The 19,738-nt window shown below is 39.4% G+C and overlaps 15 non-coding genes across 15 annotated transcripts; 7 read left to right on the top strand and 8 right to left on the bottom strand.

Moving 5' to 3' along the window:
- Nucleotides 1-1,107: 1,107 nt before the first annotated feature.
- TRNAQ-CUG (transfer RNA glutamine (anticodon CUG)) lies at nt 1,108-1,179 on the top strand. Its single transcript has one exon. It is a non-coding gene; the product is annotated as a tRNA-Gln (tRNA).
- Nucleotides 1,180-2,091: 912 nt separating this feature from the next.
- Nucleotides 2,092-2,163, bottom strand: TRNAQ-UUG (transfer RNA glutamine (anticodon UUG)). The gene has a single exon. It is a non-coding gene; the product is annotated as a tRNA-Gln (tRNA).
- Nucleotides 2,164-2,422: 259 nt separating this feature from the next.
- TRNAQ-CUG (transfer RNA glutamine (anticodon CUG)) lies at nt 2,423-2,494 on the top strand. Its single transcript has one exon. It is a non-coding gene; the product is annotated as a tRNA-Gln (tRNA).
- An 883-nt stretch (nt 2,495-3,377) lies between these two features.
- Nucleotides 3,378-3,449, bottom strand: TRNAQ-UUG (transfer RNA glutamine (anticodon UUG)). The gene has a single exon. It is a non-coding gene; the product is annotated as a tRNA-Gln (tRNA).
- A 3,233-nt stretch (nt 3,450-6,682) lies between these two features.
- On the bottom strand, nt 6,683-6,754 carry TRNAQ-UUG (transfer RNA glutamine (anticodon UUG)). The gene has a single exon. It is a non-coding gene; the product is annotated as a tRNA-Gln (tRNA).
- A 259-nt stretch (nt 6,755-7,013) lies between these two features.
- TRNAQ-CUG (transfer RNA glutamine (anticodon CUG)) lies at nt 7,014-7,085 on the top strand. Its single transcript has one exon. It is a non-coding gene; the product is annotated as a tRNA-Gln (tRNA).
- Nucleotides 7,086-7,966: 881 nt separating this feature from the next.
- TRNAQ-UUG (transfer RNA glutamine (anticodon UUG)) lies at nt 7,967-8,038 on the bottom strand. The gene has a single exon. It is a non-coding gene; the product is annotated as a tRNA-Gln (tRNA).
- Nucleotides 8,039-10,408: 2,370 nt separating this feature from the next.
- TRNAQ-CUG (transfer RNA glutamine (anticodon CUG)) lies at nt 10,409-10,480 on the top strand. Its single transcript has one exon. It is a non-coding gene; the product is annotated as a tRNA-Gln (tRNA).
- Nucleotides 10,481-11,393: 913 nt separating this feature from the next.
- Nucleotides 11,394-11,465, bottom strand: TRNAQ-UUG (transfer RNA glutamine (anticodon UUG)). Its single transcript has one exon. It is a non-coding gene; the product is annotated as a tRNA-Gln (tRNA).
- Nucleotides 11,466-11,724: 259 nt separating this feature from the next.
- Nucleotides 11,725-11,796, top strand: TRNAQ-CUG (transfer RNA glutamine (anticodon CUG)). Its single transcript has one exon. It is a non-coding gene; the product is annotated as a tRNA-Gln (tRNA).
- Nucleotides 11,797-12,677: 881 nt separating this feature from the next.
- On the bottom strand, nt 12,678-12,749 carry TRNAQ-UUG (transfer RNA glutamine (anticodon UUG)). The gene has a single exon. It is a non-coding gene; the product is annotated as a tRNA-Gln (tRNA).
- A 2,369-nt stretch (nt 12,750-15,118) lies between these two features.
- TRNAQ-CUG (transfer RNA glutamine (anticodon CUG)) lies at nt 15,119-15,190 on the top strand. The gene has a single exon. It is a non-coding gene; the product is annotated as a tRNA-Gln (tRNA).
- Nucleotides 15,191-16,102: 912 nt separating this feature from the next.
- TRNAQ-UUG (transfer RNA glutamine (anticodon UUG)) lies at nt 16,103-16,174 on the bottom strand. The gene has a single exon. It is a non-coding gene; the product is annotated as a tRNA-Gln (tRNA).
- Nucleotides 16,175-16,433: 259 nt separating this feature from the next.
- On the top strand, nt 16,434-16,505 carry TRNAQ-CUG (transfer RNA glutamine (anticodon CUG)). Its single transcript has one exon. It is a non-coding gene; the product is annotated as a tRNA-Gln (tRNA).
- An 883-nt stretch (nt 16,506-17,388) lies between these two features.
- TRNAQ-UUG (transfer RNA glutamine (anticodon UUG)) lies at nt 17,389-17,460 on the bottom strand. Its single transcript has one exon. It is a non-coding gene; the product is annotated as a tRNA-Gln (tRNA).
- Between the last annotated feature and the right edge of the window lie 2,278 nt (nt 17,461-19,738).

Raw genomic sequence — 19,738 nt, 5'->3', positions numbered from 1 at the left:
GCTGCCCTGTCTATAGAACCTGGCCGTTCGTGGCCATTCGGGGCATGAGTGGAAGGGTTTAACCTGCCTGGGTTCTTGGGCATGGTTTCATCATGCCTCAGTTTACAATGGCACTCTGCCACTTTGTCAGGCTTTAAAGAAGCCTGACTCCTGCAGAGCAAAAGATCTGATTATTTCCTTACATGTTTTGTATGTAAGAATGCGGATGGTGCTCTGAGCCTCCTATGGTGGTTATTAAGCATGGTATACATACCATAGCATGTAACTGTGCCTACAAATGGAACATTTTGTTCATTTATTAGGGAGTTGTGAAAATGGCAAAATCAAATTGCCATTACTGACACAGACCAGCTGCCGCTGTCCGGACATTTCGTCGAAAGACATTTCGTCGAAAGACATTTGGTCGACGTAATTTGGTCGAAAGCCAAATGGTCGATTTTTTTATTTATTTATATATATATTTTTTAGGTTGTAGTTTAGGGAAAAAAAGGGGTTTTAGAAAAAAAGGGGGTTGGGGGGACCCCCCCAAACCCCCCCCAAAAAATAATGTGAAAATAAAAAACAAAGCAATTCGACCATTTGGTTTTCGACCAAATGGTTTCGACCAATTGTCCTGTCGACAAATTTTTTTCGACGAAATGTCTGGCAACCCAGCTGCCGACTGTTGCTATTGACAGGAGTTCCAGGTGTATAAACTGAGGAGATCACCAGTTCAATTACCTGTGAACGCATTTTGAAGCTCATTCACAACCAGTTCATGCCCGTTCTCTCCATTTTGGCTTTCTGGCTGGCCGAGGGGCCCTTCAGTAATGTTCTTTGCTAACCATTACACCATGGGCCCCTTGCTGGTGCAACCTGACAGAGTTGTAACAGAAATGAGAATCGAGATCTCATGCATCATTTTAACAAACTCATATTCCTAGCCCACGGATATTATGCAAATGTGGAACTGTTTAGTTGGTTGTTGCGCAATAGCAAACTCTTTGCTTTACAGCTCATTTGGATAGGATTCTTCCTCTGGAGGCATAAGATAAAAGAATATTGCATACATTCTCTAAAAGGCTCTTTTTTTGCTGCAATGACGTTCATCATGTCACTAAGTATGTAGGTTCCATGGTGTAATGGTTAGCACTCTGGACTCTGAATCCAGCGATCCGAGTTCAAATCTCGGTGGGACCTTGGGAATTACTGTGTTTGTTTTCCTCTCAGTGTCTTGTTTTAATAGCAATGACGCTGCTGTGTCGCCCACTTTCATAGCATTATTCCCTGGGTGCATTTGAAAAAAGAAAGATTTTCCATGGATGACGCTCTTTAGCCACAATGAAACCCACCACTTTCTGTGGTGTGAAAGACCCATGGTGTAATGGTAGCACCCTGGAGGTTGAATCCAATAATTTGCATTCAAATCTCTGTAAGAGTTTACCATCAGTCGAACCTTTCCCTTATCGTTTATTGTGGATGTCTTCTTTGAAGAAAGGTATGATCCAACTAAAGTAAGTACATTCACGAATGGGCCCTTGGTCGGTACAAACAGTATTTATACACCTCAGGCCTTTTGTGAATTAAGAAAAGTGTGTTCTTCGTTCTATTTTTCATCTCAAACTGATACCTTCATTTTACAAACATGTAAAGACTGTTAAGACGCTTGATTAATATCATTGATTCTGAATGTGGTCGCTTTTCATAGGATTAACCCTTTAACAATTTTGAAAGAGAATGGCGATACAATAGAGCTGCTTTTCCCAAAATGGTATTATTAATGTTGTTGCTGCATCTTCAAGTAAAAAGAGAATCCATTGGGTCACAGATTGAGCATGTTTCTTAACATTGAGTTAAGTTTGAAATTTCAAATCTTTTATGTATGTTTCCGATGCAGATCTGCCCATCGACTCAGAATGACCTCACTGTTCATACATTTAAAAAAAATGCATAAAGGTTAAGGTGCTAGGCACAAAAGTGGATTTTTATGAAAAGTTATGCCAGAGAGTGAGAGCGAAAATGAATACCCTACACCACTAACCTTATGAATATTACTATCTTTGGCCTATAATTTAAGACAACAAGGAGACAAAGTGTGTTAGAGCAAGAGAGAGGTTCCACCGAGACTTGAACTCGGATCGCTGGATTCAAAGTCCAAAGTGCTAACCATTACACCATGGAACTCTTGTTGAGCAGAGCTTCATAAGGGCAATGAGAATATAGGGCACAGTCAAGATTTTTACTGACCTATAGTAACCGTTTACTGATATTATATCGAAGCAGCACTGTTGCTGTTGGATGCTGTACAATCGCAAAGTATTGGCTTCAGGTCTCATTTGGATCAAATTCTTCCTCTGGAGTCTAATGATATAGGAATATTACATATTTTCTCTGATGTGCTCTGTTTTTCCAGAATGAAGTGCATCATGCTACTGAATATGTGGGTTCCATGGTGTAATGGTTAGCACTCTGGACTCTGAGTCCAGCGATCCGAGTTCAAGTCTCGGTGGGACCTTGGGGCTGCTTCTCTTTTAGAGTTGCCTTTCATTTGCAGATATATATATAACAGCAATAGCTTTGCTTTACAGCCCACTTTGATGGCAGTCTTCTTTGACCAAAGAATATTAATAGTTTCTGGGGATGACTCTCTTTTGCCACAAAGAAACTGCCCACTCTCATATCTCCAAAGCTCCAAGGTATAATGGCTATTAAACTGGCTTTTGATCTCAGCGATTTGCATTGAAAGCCCAGGAGGCCCCTAAAATCAGTTGAATTGTTTCCTGATAATTTAGAGTTTATTTCTTCTTTCGAGAAAGGTGTTATCCAAATAAAGTAAGTACATTTAAACAGGGGCACTTGATCAGTAAATGCACTACTTTCTAGAACTCATAACTCTTGTAAGTTATAAAAAGTTTGCTCTCCATACAGTTTGTCAACTCAAAGAATTACATTTTTTACACATTTAATAAGACCATCAAATTGCTTGAAACATAGGAATGATTGTGAAAGTGAATATGATTCACCAAAATAATTGTATAACATTTTTTAATGTTAATAAAATAGGGCTTTTTCCAATCTTTTCACATCAATGTTGTTTCTGCATGTTCCAGTGAGCAGAGAATCTACTGCACATAGTGTGTACATTTTTCTTTTCATAGAGTTAAGGTTGGACATTATTCATCTGTGGAAAATGTTTCTGAGAGATATCTGGGTGCCCACTCTGATTGACCTTAGGGATTGTACATTAACGATATGTAGTTGCATCACTGTATTGGTATCAGGCACCAAAGTGCATTTAAATGTAATGTCGTGCAGAGAGAGTCGACTGAACTTCTGAATATTAACTCTGTTGAATTGTAATTTGAGAAATTAGAAAATGGAGTGTAAGAGCAAGATAACGGTCCCACCGAGACTTGAACTCGGATCGTTGGATTCAAAGTCCAAAGTGCTAACCATTACACCATGGAACCCTTGCAAGATGCACCTGAGAGCGATGAATCAGAAATGGCAATATAGAGCACATTTACAATTTTTACAGATTCATAGTCCCAATTGACTGATATCATACAAACACAGCGATGTTGTCGATTGACGTTGTGCTATAGCAATCTCTGTGCTTTATAGAGCATGTAGATCAAATTCTTCCTCTTGAGGCATATGATTAAGCAATATTAAATATTGTTTCTGACTGCCTCTGTTTTGGCATAATGAAGTTCAGCATTTGCGGAAGTATTTAGGTTCCATGGTCTAATGGTTAGTAGGCTGGACTCTGAATTTAGTAATCTGACATGTTATAGCTATATTTTGTTTTCCTTTGGGTGTATTGTCATTTTATGCACATAGATTTCCTAGCAGTGGCTGTGATGAATAGTTCAATTTGATAGCAGCTTCCTTTTGAGAATTTGAAAAAAAAAGAATTAAATAGTCTCTCTGGATGACTCTGCTTTGATTTCTATGTGCACATCCCTTTTGCGTTTCAGAGGGATTGACCAACATACACAACAGTGCTTGGAAGACCTCTTCCTCCCTCATGGCATGTAAAGCTAACCTCTCTCCTACCGTGTGTTTTTTTACTTTTTAACTTCCCCTTCCGAGTCATGATCATGTAACTGAATTTACATTTTATGTCCGCTTACAATATGTGTCAGGATTTTTTATGTTGTTTCCAATCAATGTCTAATATCAAGTGGTTTGCAGCAGTCATACAAAGGCACGTAACACCCCCAAAACACCTACATAAATTAGAAATACTCCGGAAGAGTACTCAGTTTATGAAAAGGCGGTGAATCCCAAATAGAACTGTAAATGTAAGCTAGCAAGCAGACCGTGCACCCCTGTTTGGAACTATGACCTGTGTGTTGCCCTCTATTAACAGAACAATGTAACTTCAGCCCATGTCACATAAAATAGAAAGTAGAGATTATGCAAATTAACTCCCAGAAGAGCCTGGTGTCACCCCAAAAGGTGTCATGCTTTTCACACCAAGAAACATCCACACATAGATCCCTGCGAACCTCAAAAACGTACAGGAAACCCTGTCCAGCGCTTTGCTCCCAGAGGAGATAAGGTTGAAAAACCACCCTATGTTAAAAGTGTCCATAATCCATGCCAGCTGCCCTGTCTATAGAACCTGGCCGTTCGTGGCCGATCGGGACCTAGGGGCATGAGTGGAAAGGTTTAACCTGCCTGGGTTCTTGGGCATGGTTTCATCATGCCTCAGTTTACAATGGCACTCTGCCACTTTGTCAGGCTTTAAAGAAGCCTGACTCCTGCAGAGCAAAAGATCTGATTATTTCCTTACATGTTTTGTACGTAAGAATGCGGATGGTGCTCTGAGCCTCCTATGGTGGTTATTAAGCATGGTATACATACCATAGCATGTAACTGTGCCTACAAATGGAACATTTTGTTCATTTATTAGGGAGTTGTGAAAATGGCAAAATCAAATTGCCATTACTGACACAGACCAGCTGCCGCTGTCCGGACATTTCGTCGAAAGACATTTCGTCGAAAGACATTTGGTCGACGTAATTTGGTCGAAAGCCAAATGGTCGATTTTTTTATTTATTTATATATATATTTTTTAGGTTGTAGTTTAGGGAAAAAAGGGGTTTTTAGAAAAAAAGGGGGTTGGGGGGACCCCCCCAAACCCCCCCCAAAAAATAATGTGAAAATAAAAAACAAAGCAATTCGACCATTTGGTTTTCGACCAAATGGTTTCGACCAATTGTCCTGTCGACAAATTTTTTTCGACGAAATGTCTGGCAACCCAGCTGCCGACTGTTGCTATTGACAGGAGTTCCAGGTGTATAAACTGAGGAGATCACCATTTCAATTACCTGTGAACGCATTTTGAAGCTCATTCACAACCAGTTCATGCCCGTTCTCTCCATTTTGGCTTTCTGGCTGGCCGAGGGGCCCTTCAGTAATGTTCTTTGCTAACCATTACACCATGGGCCCCTTGCTGGTGCAACCTGACAGAGTTGTAACAGAAATGAGAATCGAGATCTCATGCATCATTTTAACAAACTCATATTCCTAGCCCACGGATATTATGCAAATGTGGAACTGTTTAGTTGGTTGTTGCGCAATAGCAAACTCTTTGCTTTACAGCTCATTTGGATAGGATTCTTCCTCTGGAGGCATAAGATAAAAGAATATTGCATACATTCTCTAAAAGGCTCTTTTTTTGCTGCAATGACGTTCATCATGTCACTAAGTATGTAGGTTCCATGGTGTAATGGTTAGCACTCTGAATCCAGCGATCCGAGTTCAAATCTCGGTGGGACCTTGGGAATTACTGTGTTTGTTTTCCTCTCAGTGTCTTGTTTTAATAGCAATGACGCTGCTGTGTCGCCCACTTTCATAGCATTATTCCCTGGGTGCATTTGAAAAAAGAAAGATTTTCCATGGATGACGCTCTTTAGCCACAATGAAACCCACCACTTTCTGTGGTGTGAAAGACCCATGGTGTAATGGTAGCACCCTGGAGGTTGAATCCAATAATTTGCATTCAAATCTCTGTAAGAGTTTACCATCAGTCGAACCTTTCCCTTATCGTTTATTGTGGATGTCTTCTTTGAAGAAAGGTATGATCCAACTAAAGTAAGTACATTCACGAATGGGCCCTTGGTCGGTACAAACAGTATTTATACACCTCAGGCCTTTTGTGAATTAAGAAAAGTGTGTTCTTCGTTCTATTTTTCATCTCAAACTGATACCTTCATTTTACAAACATGTAAAGACTGTTAAGACGCTTGATTAATATCATTGATTCTGAATGTGGTCGCTTTTCATAGGATTAACCCTTTAACAATTTTGAAAGAGAATGGCGATACAATAGAGCTGCTTTTCCCAAAATGGTATTATTAATGTTGTTGCTGCATCTTCAAGTAAAAAGAGAATCCATTGGGTCACAGATTGAGCATGTTTCTTAACATTGAGTTAAGTTTGAAATTTCAAATCTTTTATGTATGTTTCCGATGCAGATCTGCCCATCGACTCAGAATGACCTCACTGTTCATACATTTAAAAAAAATGCATAAATGTTAAGGTGCTAGGCACAAAAGTGGATTTTTATGAAAAGTTATGCCAGAGAGTGAGAGCGAAAATGAATACCCTACACCACTAACCTTATGAATATTACTATCTTTGGCCTATAATTTAAGACAACAAGGAGACAAAGTGTGTTAGAGCAAGAGAGAGGTTCCACCGAGACTTGAACTCGGATCGCTGGATTCAAAGTCCAAAGTGCTAACCATTACACCATGGAACCCTTGTTGAGCAGAGCTTCATAAGGGCAATGAGAATATAGGGCACAGTCAAGATTTTTACTGACCTATAGTAACCGTTTACTGATATTATATCGAAGCAGCACTGTTGCTGTTGGATGCTGTGCAATCGCAAAGTATTGGCTTCAGGTCTCATTTGGATCAAATTCTTCCTCTGGAGTCTAATGATATAGGAATATTACATATTTTCTCTGATGTGCTCTGTTTTTCCAGAATGAAGTGCATCATGCTACTGAATATGTGGGTTCCATGGTGTAATGGTTAGCACTCTGGACTCTGAGTCCAGCGATCTGAGTTCAAGTCTCGGTGGGACCTTGGGGCTGCTTCTCTTTTAGAGTTGCCTTTCATTTGCAGATATATATAACAGCAATAGCTTTGCTTTACAGCCCACTTTGATGGCAGTCTTCTTTGACCAAAGAATATTAATAGTTTCTGGGGATGACTCTCTTTTGCCACAAAGAAACTGCCCACTCTCATATCTCCAAAGCTCCAAGGTATAATGGCTATTAAACTGGCTTTTGATCTCAGCGATTTGCATTGAAAGCCCAGGAGGCCCCTAAAATCAGTTGAATTGTTTCCTGATAATTTAGAGTTTATTTCTTCTTTCGAGAAAGGTGTGATCCAAATAAAGTAAGTACATTTAAACAGGGGCACTTGATCAGTAAATGCACTACTTTCTAGAACTCATAACTCTTGTAAGTTATAAAAAGTTTGCTCTCCATACAGTTTGTCAACTCAAAGAATTACATTTTTTACACATTTAATAAGACCATCAAATTGCTTGAAACATAGGAATGATTGTGAAAGTGAATATGATTCACCAAAATAATTGTATAACATTTTTTAATGTTAATAAAATAGGGCTTTTTCCAATCTTTTCACATCAATGTTGTTTCTGCATGTTCCAGTGAGCAGAGAATCTACTGCACATAGTGTGTACATTTTTCTTTTCATAGAGTTAAGGTTGGACATTATTCATCTGTGGAAAATGTTTCTGAGAGATATCTGGGTGCCCACTCTGATTGACCTTAGGGATTGTACATTAACGATATGTAGTTGCATCACTGTATTGGTATCAGGCACCAAAGTGCATTTAAATGTAATGTCGTGCAGAGAGAGTCGACTGAACTTCTGAATATTAACTCTGTTGAATTGTAATTTGAGAAATTAGAAAATGGAGTGTAAGAGCAAGATAACGGTCCCACCGAGACTTGAACTCGGATCGTTGGATTCAAAGTCCAAAGTGCTAACCATTACACCATGGAACCCTTGCAAAATGCACCTGAGAGCGATGAATCAGAAATGGCAATATAGAGCACATTTACAATTTTTACAGATTCATAGTCCCAATTGACTGATATCATACAAACACAGCGATGTTGTCGATTGACGTTGTGCCATAGCAATCTCTGTGCTTTATAGAGCATGTAGATCAAATTCTTCCTCTTGAGGCATATGATTAAGCAATATTAAATATTGTTTCTGACTGCCTCTGTTTTGGCATAATGAAGTTCAGCATTTGCGGAAGTATTTAGGTTCCATGGTCTAATGGTTAGTAGGCTGGACTCTGAATTTAGTAATCTGACATGTTATAGCTATATTTTGTTTTCCTTTGGGTGTATTGTCATTTTATGCACATAGATTTCCTAGCAGTGGCTGTGATGAATAGTTCAATTTGATAGCAGCTTCCTTTTGAGAATTTGAAAAAAAAAGAATTAAATAGTCTCTCTGGATGACTCTGCTTTGATTTCTATGTGCACATCCCTTTTGCGTTTCAGAGGGATTGACCAACATACACAACAGTGCTTGGAAGACCTCTTCCTCCCTCATGGCATGTAAAGCTAACCTCTCTCCTACCGTGTGTTTTTTTACTTTTTAACTTCCCCTTCCGAGTCATGATCATGTAACTGAATTTACATTTTTAGATTTTAACTGCAGTAGTTGCTTGTTTTTCATTTTTATTTTTTGTGTACGCATACATCCCTTTTTGTGGGGAGGGGGGAGCGATGTCTGTTTACTTATATTAGCTAATATAGGTCATTTTATGTCCGCTTACAATATGTGTCAGGATTTTTTATGTCGTTTCCAATCAATGTCTAATATCAAGTGGTTTGCAGCAGTCATACAAAGGCACGTAACACCCCCAAAACACCTACATAAGTTAGAAATACTCCGGAAGAGTACTCAGTTTATGAAAAGGTGGTGAATCCCAAATAGAACTGTAAATGTAAGCTAGCAAGCAGACTGTGCACCCCTGTTTGGAACTATGACCTGTGTGTTGCCCTCTATTAACAGAACAATGTAACTGCAGCCCATGTCACATAAAATAGAAAGTAGAGATTATGCAAATTAACTCCCAGAAGAGCCTGGTGTCACCCCAAAAGGTGTCATGCTTTTCACACCAAGAAACATCCACACATAGATCCCTGCGAACCTCAAAAACGTACAGGAAACCCTGTCCAGCGCTTTGCTCCCAGAGGAGATAAGGTTGAAAAACCACCCTATGTTAAAAGTGTCCATAATCCATGCCAGCTGCCCTGTCTATAGAACCTGGCCGTTCGTGGCCATTCGGGGCATGAGTGGAAGGGTTTAACCTGCCTGGGTTCTTGGGCATGGTTTCATCATGCCTCAGTTTACAATGGCACTCTGCCACTTTGTCAGGCTTTAAAGAAGCCTGACTCCTGCAGAGCAAAAGATCTGATTATTTCCTTACATGTTTTGTACATAAGAATGCGGATGGTGCTCTGAGCCTCCTATGGTGGTTATTAAGCATGGTATACATACCATAGCATGTAACTGTGCCTACAAATGGAACATTTTGTTCATTTATTAGGGAGTTGTGAAAATGGCAAAATCAAATTGCCATTACTGACACAGACCAGCTGCCGCTGTCCGGACATTTCGTCGAAAGACATTTGGTCGAAAGACATTTGGTCGACGTAATTTGGTCGAAAGCCAAATGGTCGATTTTTTTATTTATTTATATATATATTTTTTAGGTTGTAGTTTAGGGAAAAAAGGGGTTTTTAGAAAAAAAGGGGGTTGGGGGGACCCCCCCAGACCCCCCCCAAAAAAAAATGTGAAAATAAAAAACAAAGCAATTCGACCATTTGGTTTTCGACCAAATGGTTTCGACCAATTGTCCTGTCGACAAATTTTTTTCGACGAAATGTCTGGCAACCCAGCTGCCGACTGTTGCTATTGACAGGAGTTCCAGGTGTATAAACTGAGGAGATCACCAGTTCAATTACCTGTGAATGCATTTTGAAGCTCATTCACAACCAGTTCATGCCCGTTCTCTCCATTTTGGCTTTCTGGCTGGCCGAGGGGCCCTTCAGTAATGTTCTTTGCTAACCATTACACCATGGGCCCCTTGCTGGTGCAACCTGACAGAGTTGTAACAGAAATGAGAATCGAGATCTCATGCATCATTTTAACAAACTCATATTCCTAGCCCACGGATATTATGCAAATGTGGAACTGTTTAGTTGGTTGTTGCGCAATAGCAAACTCTTTGCTTTACAGCTCATTTGGATAGGATTCTTCCTCTGGAGGCATAAGATAAAAGAATATTGCATACATTCTCTAAAAGGCTCTTTTTTTGCTGCAATGACGTTCATCATGTCACTAAGTATGTAGGTTCCATGGTGTAATGGTTAGCACTCTGGACTCTGAATCCAGCGATCCGAGTTCAAATCTCGGTGGGACCTTGGGAATTACTGTGTTTGTTTTCCTCTCAGTGTCTTGTTTTAATAGCAATGACGCTGCTGTGTCGCCCACTTTCATAGCATTATTCCCTGGGTGTATTTGAAAAAAGAAAGATTTTCCATGGATGACGCTCTTTAGCCACAATGAAACCCACCACTTTCTGTGGTGTGAAAGACCCATGGTGTAATGGTAGCACCCTGGAGGTTGAATCCAATAATTTGCATTCAAATCTCTGTAAGAGTTTACCATCAGTCGAACCTTTCCCTTATCGTTTATTGTGGATGTCTTCTTTGAAGAAAGGTATGATCCAACTAAAGTAAGTACATTCACGAATGGGCCCTTGGTCGGTACAAACAGTATTTATACACCTCAGGCCTTTTGTGAATTAAGAAAAGTGTGTTCTTCGTTCTATTTTTCATCTCAAACTGATACCTTCATTTTACAAACATGTAAAGACTTTTAAGACGCTTGATTAATATCATTGATTCTGAATGTGGTCGCTTTTCATAGGATTAACCCTTTAACAATTTTGAAAGAGTATGGCGATACAATAGAGCTGCTTTTCCCAAAATGGTATTATTAATGTTGTTGCTGCATCTTCAAGTAAAAAGAGAATCCATTGGGTCACAGATTGAGCATGTTTCTTAACATTGAGTTAAGTTTGAAAATTTCAAATCTTTTATGTATGTTTCCGATGCAGATCTGCCCATCGACTCAGAATGACCTCACTGTTCATACATTTAAAAAAAATGCATAAAGGTTAAGGTGCTAGGCACAAAAGTGGATTTTTATGAAAAGTTATGCCAGAGAGTGAGAGCGAAAATGAATACCCTACACCACTAACCTTATGAATATTACTATCTTTGGCCTATAATTTAAGACAACAAGGAGACAAAGTGTGTTAGAGCAAGAGAGAGGTTCCACTGAGACTTGAACTCGGATCGCTGGATTCAAAGTCCAAAGTGCTAACCATTACACCATGGAACCCTTGTTGAGCAGAGCTTCATAAGGGCAATGAGAATATAGGGCACAGTCAAGATTTTTACTGACCTATAGTAACCGTTTACTGATATTATATCGAAGCAGCACTGTTGCTGTTGGATGCTGTGCAATCGCAAAGTATTGGCTTCATGTCTCATTTGGATCAAATTCTTCCTCTGGAGTCTAATGATATAGGAATATTACATATTTTCTCTGATGTGCTCTGTTTTTCCAGAATGAAGTGCATCATGCTACTGAATATGTGGGTTCCATGGTGTAATGGTTAGCACTCTGGACTCTGAATCCAGCGATCCGAGTTCAAGTCTCGGTGGGACCTTGGGGCTGCTTCTCTTTTAGAGTTGCCTTTCATTTGCAGATAGATATAACAGCAATAGCTTTGCTTTACAGCCCACTTTGATGGCAGTCTTCTTTGACCAAAGAATATTAATAGTTTCTGGGGATGACTCTCTTTTGCCACAAAGAAACTGCCCACTCTCATATCTCCAAAGCTCCAAGGTATAATGGCTATTAAACTGGCTTTTGATCTCAGCGATTTGCATTGAAAGCCCAGGAGGCCCCTAAAATCAGTTGAATTGTTTCCTGATAATTTAGAGTTTATTTCTTCTTTCGAGAAAGGTGTGATCCAAATAAAGTAAGTACATTTAAACAAGGGCACTTGATCAGTAAATGCACTACTTTCTAGAACTCATAACTCTTGTAAGTTATAAAAAGTTTGCTCTCCATACAGTTTGTCAACTCAAAGAATTACATTTTTTACACATTTAATAAGACCATCAAATTGCTTGAAACATAGGAATGATTGTGAAAGTGAATATAATTCACCAAAATAATTGTATAACATTTTTTAATGTTAATAAAATAGGTCTTTTTCCAATCTTTTCACATCAATGTTGTTTCTGCATGTTCCAGTGAGCAGAGAATCTACTGCACATAGTGTGTACATTTTTCTTTTCATAGAGTTAAGGTTGGACATTATTCATCTGTGGAAAATGTTTCTGAGAGATATCTGGGTGCCCACTCTGATTGACCTTAGGGATTGTACATTAACGATATGTAGTTGCATCACTGTATTGGTATCAGGCACCAAAGTGCATTTAAATGTAATGTCGTGCAGAGAGAGTCGACTGAACTTCTGAATATTAACTCTGTTGAATTGTAATTTGAGAAATTAGAAAATGGAGTGTAAGAGCAAGATAACGGTCCCACCGAGACTTGAACTCGGATCGTTGGATTCAAAGTCCAAAGTGCTAACCATTACACCATGGAACCCTTGCAAGATGCACCTGAGAGCGTTGAATCAGAAATGGTAATATAGAGCACATTTACAATTTTTACAGATTCATAGTCCCAATTGACTGATATCATACAAACACAGCGATGTTGTCGATTGACGTTGTGCTATAGCAATCTCTGTGCTTTATAGAGCATGTAGATCAAATTCTTCCTCTTGAGGCATATGATTAAGCAATATTAAATATTGTTTCTGACTGCCTCTGTTTTGGCATAATGAAGTTCAGCATTTGCGGAAGTATTTAGGTTCCATGGTCTAATGGTTAGTAGGCTGGACTCTGAATTTAGTAATCTAACATGTTATAGCTATATTTTGTTTTCCTTTGGGTGTATTGTCATTTTATGCACATAGATTTCCTAGCAGTGGCTGTGATGAATAGTTCAATTTGATAGCAGCTTCCTTTTGAGAATTTGAAAAAAAAAGAATTAAATAGTCTCTCTGGATGACTCTGCTTTGATTTCTATGTGCACATCCCTTTTGCGTTTCAGAGGGATTGACCAACATACACAACAGTGCTTGGAAGACCTCTTCCTCCCTCATGGCATGTAAAGCTAACCTCTCTCCTACCGTGTGTTTTTTTACTTTTTAACTTCCCCTTCCGAGTCATGATCATGTAACTGAATTTACATTTTTAGATTTTAACTGCAGTAGTTGCTTGTTTTTCATTTTTATTTTTTGTGTACGCATACATCCCTTTTTGTGGGGTGGGGGGAGTGATGTCTGTTTACTTATATTAGCTAATATAGGTCATTTTATGTCCGCTTACAATATGTGTCAGGATTTTTTATGTCGTTTCCAATCAATGTCTAATATCAAGTGGTTTGCAGCAGTCATACAAAGGCACGTAACACCCCCAAAACATCTACATAAGTTAGAAATACTCCGGAAGAGTACTCAGTTTATGAAAAGGCGGTGAATCCCAAATAGAACTGTAAATGTAAGCTAGCAAGCAGACTGTGCACCCCTGTTTGGAACTATGACCTGTGTGTTGCCCTCTATTAACAGAACAATGTAACTGCAGCCCATGTCACATAAAATAGAAAGTAGAGATTATGCAAATTAACTCCCAGAAGAGCCTGGTGTCACCCCAAAAGGTGTCATGCTTTTCACACCAAGAAACATCCACACATAGATCCCTGCGAACCTCAAAAACGTACAGGAAACCCTGTCCAGCGCTTTGCTCCCAGAGGAGATAAGGTTGAAAAACCACCCTATGTTAAAAGTGTCCATAATCCATGCCAGCTGCCCTGTCTATAGAACCTGGCCGTTCGTGGCCATTCGGGGCATGAGTGGAAGGGTTTAACCTGCCTGGGTTCTTGGGCATGGTTTCATCATGCCTCAGTTTACAATGGCACTCTGCCACTTTGTCAGGCTTTAAAGAAGCCTGACTCCTGCAGAGCAAAAGATCTGATTATTTCCTTACATGTTTTGTATGTAAGAATGCGGATGGTGCTCTGAGCCTCCTATGGTGGTTATTAAGCATGGTATACATACCATAGCATGTAACTGTGCCTACAAATGGAACATTTTGTTCATTTATTAGGGAGTTGTGAAAATGGCAAAATCAAATTGCCATTACTGACACAGACCAGCTGCCGCTGTCCGGACATTTCGTCGAAAGACATTTCGTCGAAAGACATTTGGTCGACGTAATTTGGTCGAAAGCCAAATGGTCGATTTTTTTATTTATTTATATATATATTTTTTAGGTTGTAGTTTAGGGAAAAAAAGGGGTTTTAGAAAAAAAGGGGGTTGGGGGGACCCCCCCAAACCCCCCCAAAAAATAATGTGAAAATAAAAAACAAAGCAATTCGACCATTTGGTTTTCGACCAAATGGTTTCGACCAATTGTCCTGTCGACAAATTTTTTTCGACGAAATGTCTGGCAACCCAGCTGCCGACTGTTGCTATTGACAGGAGTTCCAGGTGTATAAACTGAGGAGATCACCAGTTCAATTACCTGTGAACGCATTTTGAAGCTCATTCACAACCAGTTCATGCCCGTTCTCTCCATTTTGGCTTTCTGGCTGGCCGAGGGGCCCTTCAGTAATGTTCTTTGCTAACCATTACACCATGGGCCCCTTGCTGGTGCAACCTGACAGAGTTGTAACAGAAATGAGAATCGAGATCTCATGCATCATTTTAACAAACTCATATTCCTAGCCCACGGATATTATGCAAATGTGGAACTGTTTAGTTGGTTGTTGCGCAATAGCAAACTCTTTGCTTTACAGCTCATTTGGATAGGATTCTTCCTCTGGAGGCATAAGATAAAAGAATATTGCATACATTCTCTAAAAGGCTCTTTTTTTGCTGCAATGACGTTCATCATGTCACTAAGTATGTAGGTTCCATGGTGTAATGGTTAGCACTCTGGACTCTGAATCCAGCGATCCGAGTTCAAATCTCGGTGGGACCTTGGGAATTACTGTGTTTGTTTTCCTCTCAGTGTCTTGTTTTAATAGCAATGACGCTGCTGTGTCGCCCACTTTCATAGCATTATTCCCTGGGTGCATTTGAAAAAAGAAAGATTTTCCATGGATGACGCTCTTTAGCCACAATGAAACCCACCACTTTCTGTGGTGTGAAAGACCCATGGTGTAATGGTAGCACCCTGGAGGTTGAATCCAATAATTTGCATTCAAATCTCTGTAAGAGTTTACCATCAGTCGAACCTTTCCCTTATCGTTTATTGTGGATGTCTTCTTTGAAGAAAGGTATGATCCAACTAAAGTAAGTACATTCACGAATGGGCCCTTGGTCGGTACAAACAGTATTTATACACCTCAGGCCTTTTGTGAATTAAGAAAAGTGTGTTCTTCGTTCTATTTTTCATCTCAAACTGATACCTTCATTTTACAAACATGTAAAGACTGTTAAGACGCTTGATTAATATCATTGATTCTGAATGTGGTCGCTTTTCATAGGATTAACCCTTTAACAATTTTGAAAGAGAATGGCGATACAATAGAGCTGCTTTTCCCAAAATGGTATTATTAATGTTGTTGCTGCATCTTCAAGTAAAAAGAGAATCCATTGGGTCACAGATTGAGCATGTTTCTTAACATTGAGTTAAGTTTGAAATTTCAAATCTTTTATGTATGTTTCCGATGCAGATCTGCCCATCGACTCAGAATGACCTCACTGTTCATACATTTAAAAAAAATGCATAAAGGTTAAGGTGCTAGGCACAAAAGTGGATTTTTATGAAAAGTTATGCCAGAGAGTGAGAGCGAAAATGAATACCCTACACCACTAACCTTATGAATATTACTATCTTTGGCCTATAATTTAAGACAACAAGGAGACAAAGTGTGTTAGAGCAAGAGAGAGGTTCCACCGAGACTTGAACTCGGATCGCTGGATTCAAAGTCCAAAGTGCTAACCATTACACCATGGAACTCTTGTTGAGCAGAGCTTCATAAGGGCAATGAGAATATAGGGCACAGTCAAGATTTTTACTGACCTATAGTAACCGTTTACTGATATTATATCGAAGCAGCACTGTTGCTGTTGGATGCTGTACAATCGCAAAGTATTGGCTTCAGGTCTCATTTGGATCAAATTCTTCCTCTGGAGTCTAATGATATAGGAATATTACATATTTTCTCTGATGTGCTCTGTTTTTCCAGAATGAAGTGCATCATGCTACTGAATATGTGGGTTCCATGGTGTAATGGTTAGCACTCTGGACTCTGAGTCCAGCGATCCGAGTTCAAGTCTCGGTGGGACCTTGGGGCTGCTTCTCTTTTAGAGTTGCCTTTCATTTGCAGATATATATATAACAGCAATAGCTTTGCTTTACAGCCCACTTTGATGGCAGTCTTCTTTGACCAAAGAATATTAATAGTTTCTGGGGATGACTCTCTTTTGCCACAAAGAAACTGCCCACTCTCATATCTCCAAAGCTCCAAGGTATAATGGCTATTAAACTGGCTTTTGATCTCAGCGATTTGCATTGAAAGCCCAGGAGGCCCCTAAAATCAGTTGAATTGTTTCCTGATAATTTAGAGTTTATTTCTTCTTTCGAGAAAGGTGTGATCCAAATAAAGTAAGTACATTTAAACAGGGGCACTTGATCAGTAAATGCACTACTTTCTAGAACTCATAACTCTTGTAAGTTATAAAAAGTTTGCTCTCCATACAGTTTGTCAACTCAAAGAATTACATTTTTTACACATTTAATAAGACCATCAAATTGCTTGAAACATAGGAATGATTGTGAAAGTGAATATGATTCACCAAAATAATTGTATAACATTTTTTAATGTTAATAAAATAGGGCTTTTTCCAATCTTTTCACATCAATGTTGTTTCTGCATGTTCCAGTGAGCAGAGAATCTACTGCACATAGTGTGTACATTTTTCTTTTCATAGAGTTAAGGTTGGACATTATTCATCTGTGGAAAATGTTTCTGAGAGATATCTGGGTGCCCACTCTGATTGACCTTAGGGATTGTACATTAACGATATGTAGTTGCATCACTGTATTGGTATCAGGCACCAAAGTGCATTTAAATGTAATGTCGTGCAGAGAGAGTCGACTGAACTTCTGAATATTAACTCTGTTGAATTGTAATTTGAGAAATTAGAAAATGGAGTGTAAGAGCAAGATAACGGTCCCACCGAGACTTGAACTCGGATCGTTGGATTCAAAGTCCAAAGTGCTAACCATTACACCATGGAACCCTTGCAAGATGCACCTGAGAGCGATGAATCAGAAATGGCAATATAGAGCACATTTACAATTTTTACAGATTCATAGTCCCAATTGACTGATATCATACAAACACAGCGATGTTGTCGATTGACGTTGTGCTATAGCAATCTCTGTGCTTTATAGAGCATGTAGATCAAATTCTTCCTCTTGAGGCATATGATTAAGCAATATTAAATATTGTTTCTGACTGCCTCTGTTTTGGCATAATGAAGTTCAGCATTTGCGGAAGTATTTAGGTTCCATGGTCTAATGGTTAGTAGGCTGGACTCTGAATTTAGTAATCTGACATGTTATAGCTATATTTTGTTTTCCTTTGGGTGTATTGTCATTTTATGCACATAGATTTCCTAGCAGTGGCTGTGATGAATAGTTCAATTTGATAGCAGCTTCCTTTTGAGAATTTGAAAAAAAAAGAATTAAATAGTCTCTCTGGATGACTCTGCTTTGATTTCTATGTGCACATCCCTTTTGCGTTTCAGAGGGATTGACCAACATACACAACAGTGCTTGGAAGACCTCTTCCTCCCTCATGGCATGTAAAGCTAACCTCTCTCCTACCGTGTGTTTTTTTACTTTTTAACTTCCCCTTCCGAGTCATGATCATGTAACTGAATTTACATTTTTAGATTTTAACTGCAGTAGTTGCTTGTTTTTCATTTTTATTTTTTGTGTACGCATACATCCCTTTTTGTGGGGAGGGGGGAGTGATGTCTGTTTACTTATATTAGCTAATATAGGTCATTTTATGTCCGCTTACAATATGTGTCAGGATTTTTTATGTCGTTTCCAATCAATGTCTAATATCAAGTGGTTTGCAGCAGTCATACAAAGGCACGTAACACCCCCAAAACACCTACATAAGTTAGAAATACTCCGGAAGAGTACTCAGTTTATGAAAAGGCGGTGAATCCCAAATAGAACTGTAAATGTAAGCTAGCAAGCAGACTGTGCACCCCTGTTTGGAACTATGACCTGTGTGTTGCCCTCTATTAACAGAACAATGTAACTGCAGCCCATGTCACATAAAATAGAAAGTAGAGATTATGCAAATTAACTCCCAGAAGAGCCTGGTGTCACCCCAAAAGGTGTCATGCTTTTCACACCAAGAAACATCCACACATAGATCCCTGCGAACCTCAAAAACGTACAGGAAACCCTGTCCAGCGCTTTGCTCCCAGAGGAGATAAGGTTGAAAAACCACCCTATGTTAAAAGTGTCCATAATCCATGCCAGCTGCCCTGTCTATAGAACCTGGCCGTTCGTGGCCATTCGGGGCATGAGTGGAAGGGTTTAACCTGCCTGGGTTCTTGGGCATGGTTTCATCATGCCTCAGTTTACAATGGCACTCTGCCACTTTGTCAGGCTTTAAAGAAGCCTGACTCCTGCAGAGCAAAAGATCTGATTATTTCCTTACATGTTTTGTATGTAAGAATGCGGATGGTGCTCTGAGCCTCCTATGGTGGTTATTAAGCATGGTATACATACCATAGCATGTAACTGTGCCTACAAATGGAACATTTTGTTCATTTATTAGGGAGTTGTGAAAATGGCAAAATCAAATTGCCATTACTGACACAGACCAGCTGCCGCTGTCCGGACATTTCGTCGAAAGACATTTCGTCGAAAGACATTTGGTCGACGTAATTTGGTCGAAAGCCAAATGGTCGATTTTTTAATTTATTTATATATATATTTTTTAGGTTGTAGTTTAGGGGAAAAAAGGGGGTTGGTGGGACCCCCCCAAACCCCCCCCCCAAAAAAAAAATTGAAAATAAAAAACAAAGCAATTCGACCATTTGGTTTTAGACCAAATGGTTTCGACCAATTGTCCTGTCGACAAATTTTTTTAGACGAAATGTCTGGCAACCCAGCGGCCGACTGTTGCTATTGACAGGAGTTCCAGGTGTATAAACTGAGGAGATCACCAGTTCAATTACCTGTGAACGCATTTTGAAGCTCATTCACAACCAGTTCATGCCCGTTCTCTCCATTTTGGCTTTCTGGCTGGCCGAGGGGCCCTTCAGTAATGTTCTTTGCTAACCATTACACCATGGGCCCCTTGCTGGTGCAACCTGACAGAGTTGTAACAGAAATGAGAATCGAGATCTCATGCATCATTTTAACAAACTCATATTCCTAGCCCACGGATATTATGCAAATGTGGAACTGTTTAGTTGGTTGTTGCGCAATAGCAAACTCTTTGCTTTACAGCTCATTTGGATAGGATTCTTCCTCTGGAGGCATAAG

Source organism: Ambystoma mexicanum, chromosome 5p (genome assembly GCF_040938575.1).
Source record: "Ambystoma mexicanum isolate Mex_15411 chromosome 5p, UKY_AmexF1_1, whole genome shotgun sequence".
Taxonomy (NCBI): Eukaryota; Metazoa; Chordata; class Amphibia; order Caudata; family Ambystomatidae; genus Ambystoma; species Ambystoma mexicanum.
The sequence above is the reverse complement of the archived record's forward strand: the minus strand, read 5'-3'. Positions and strand labels throughout refer to the sequence as shown.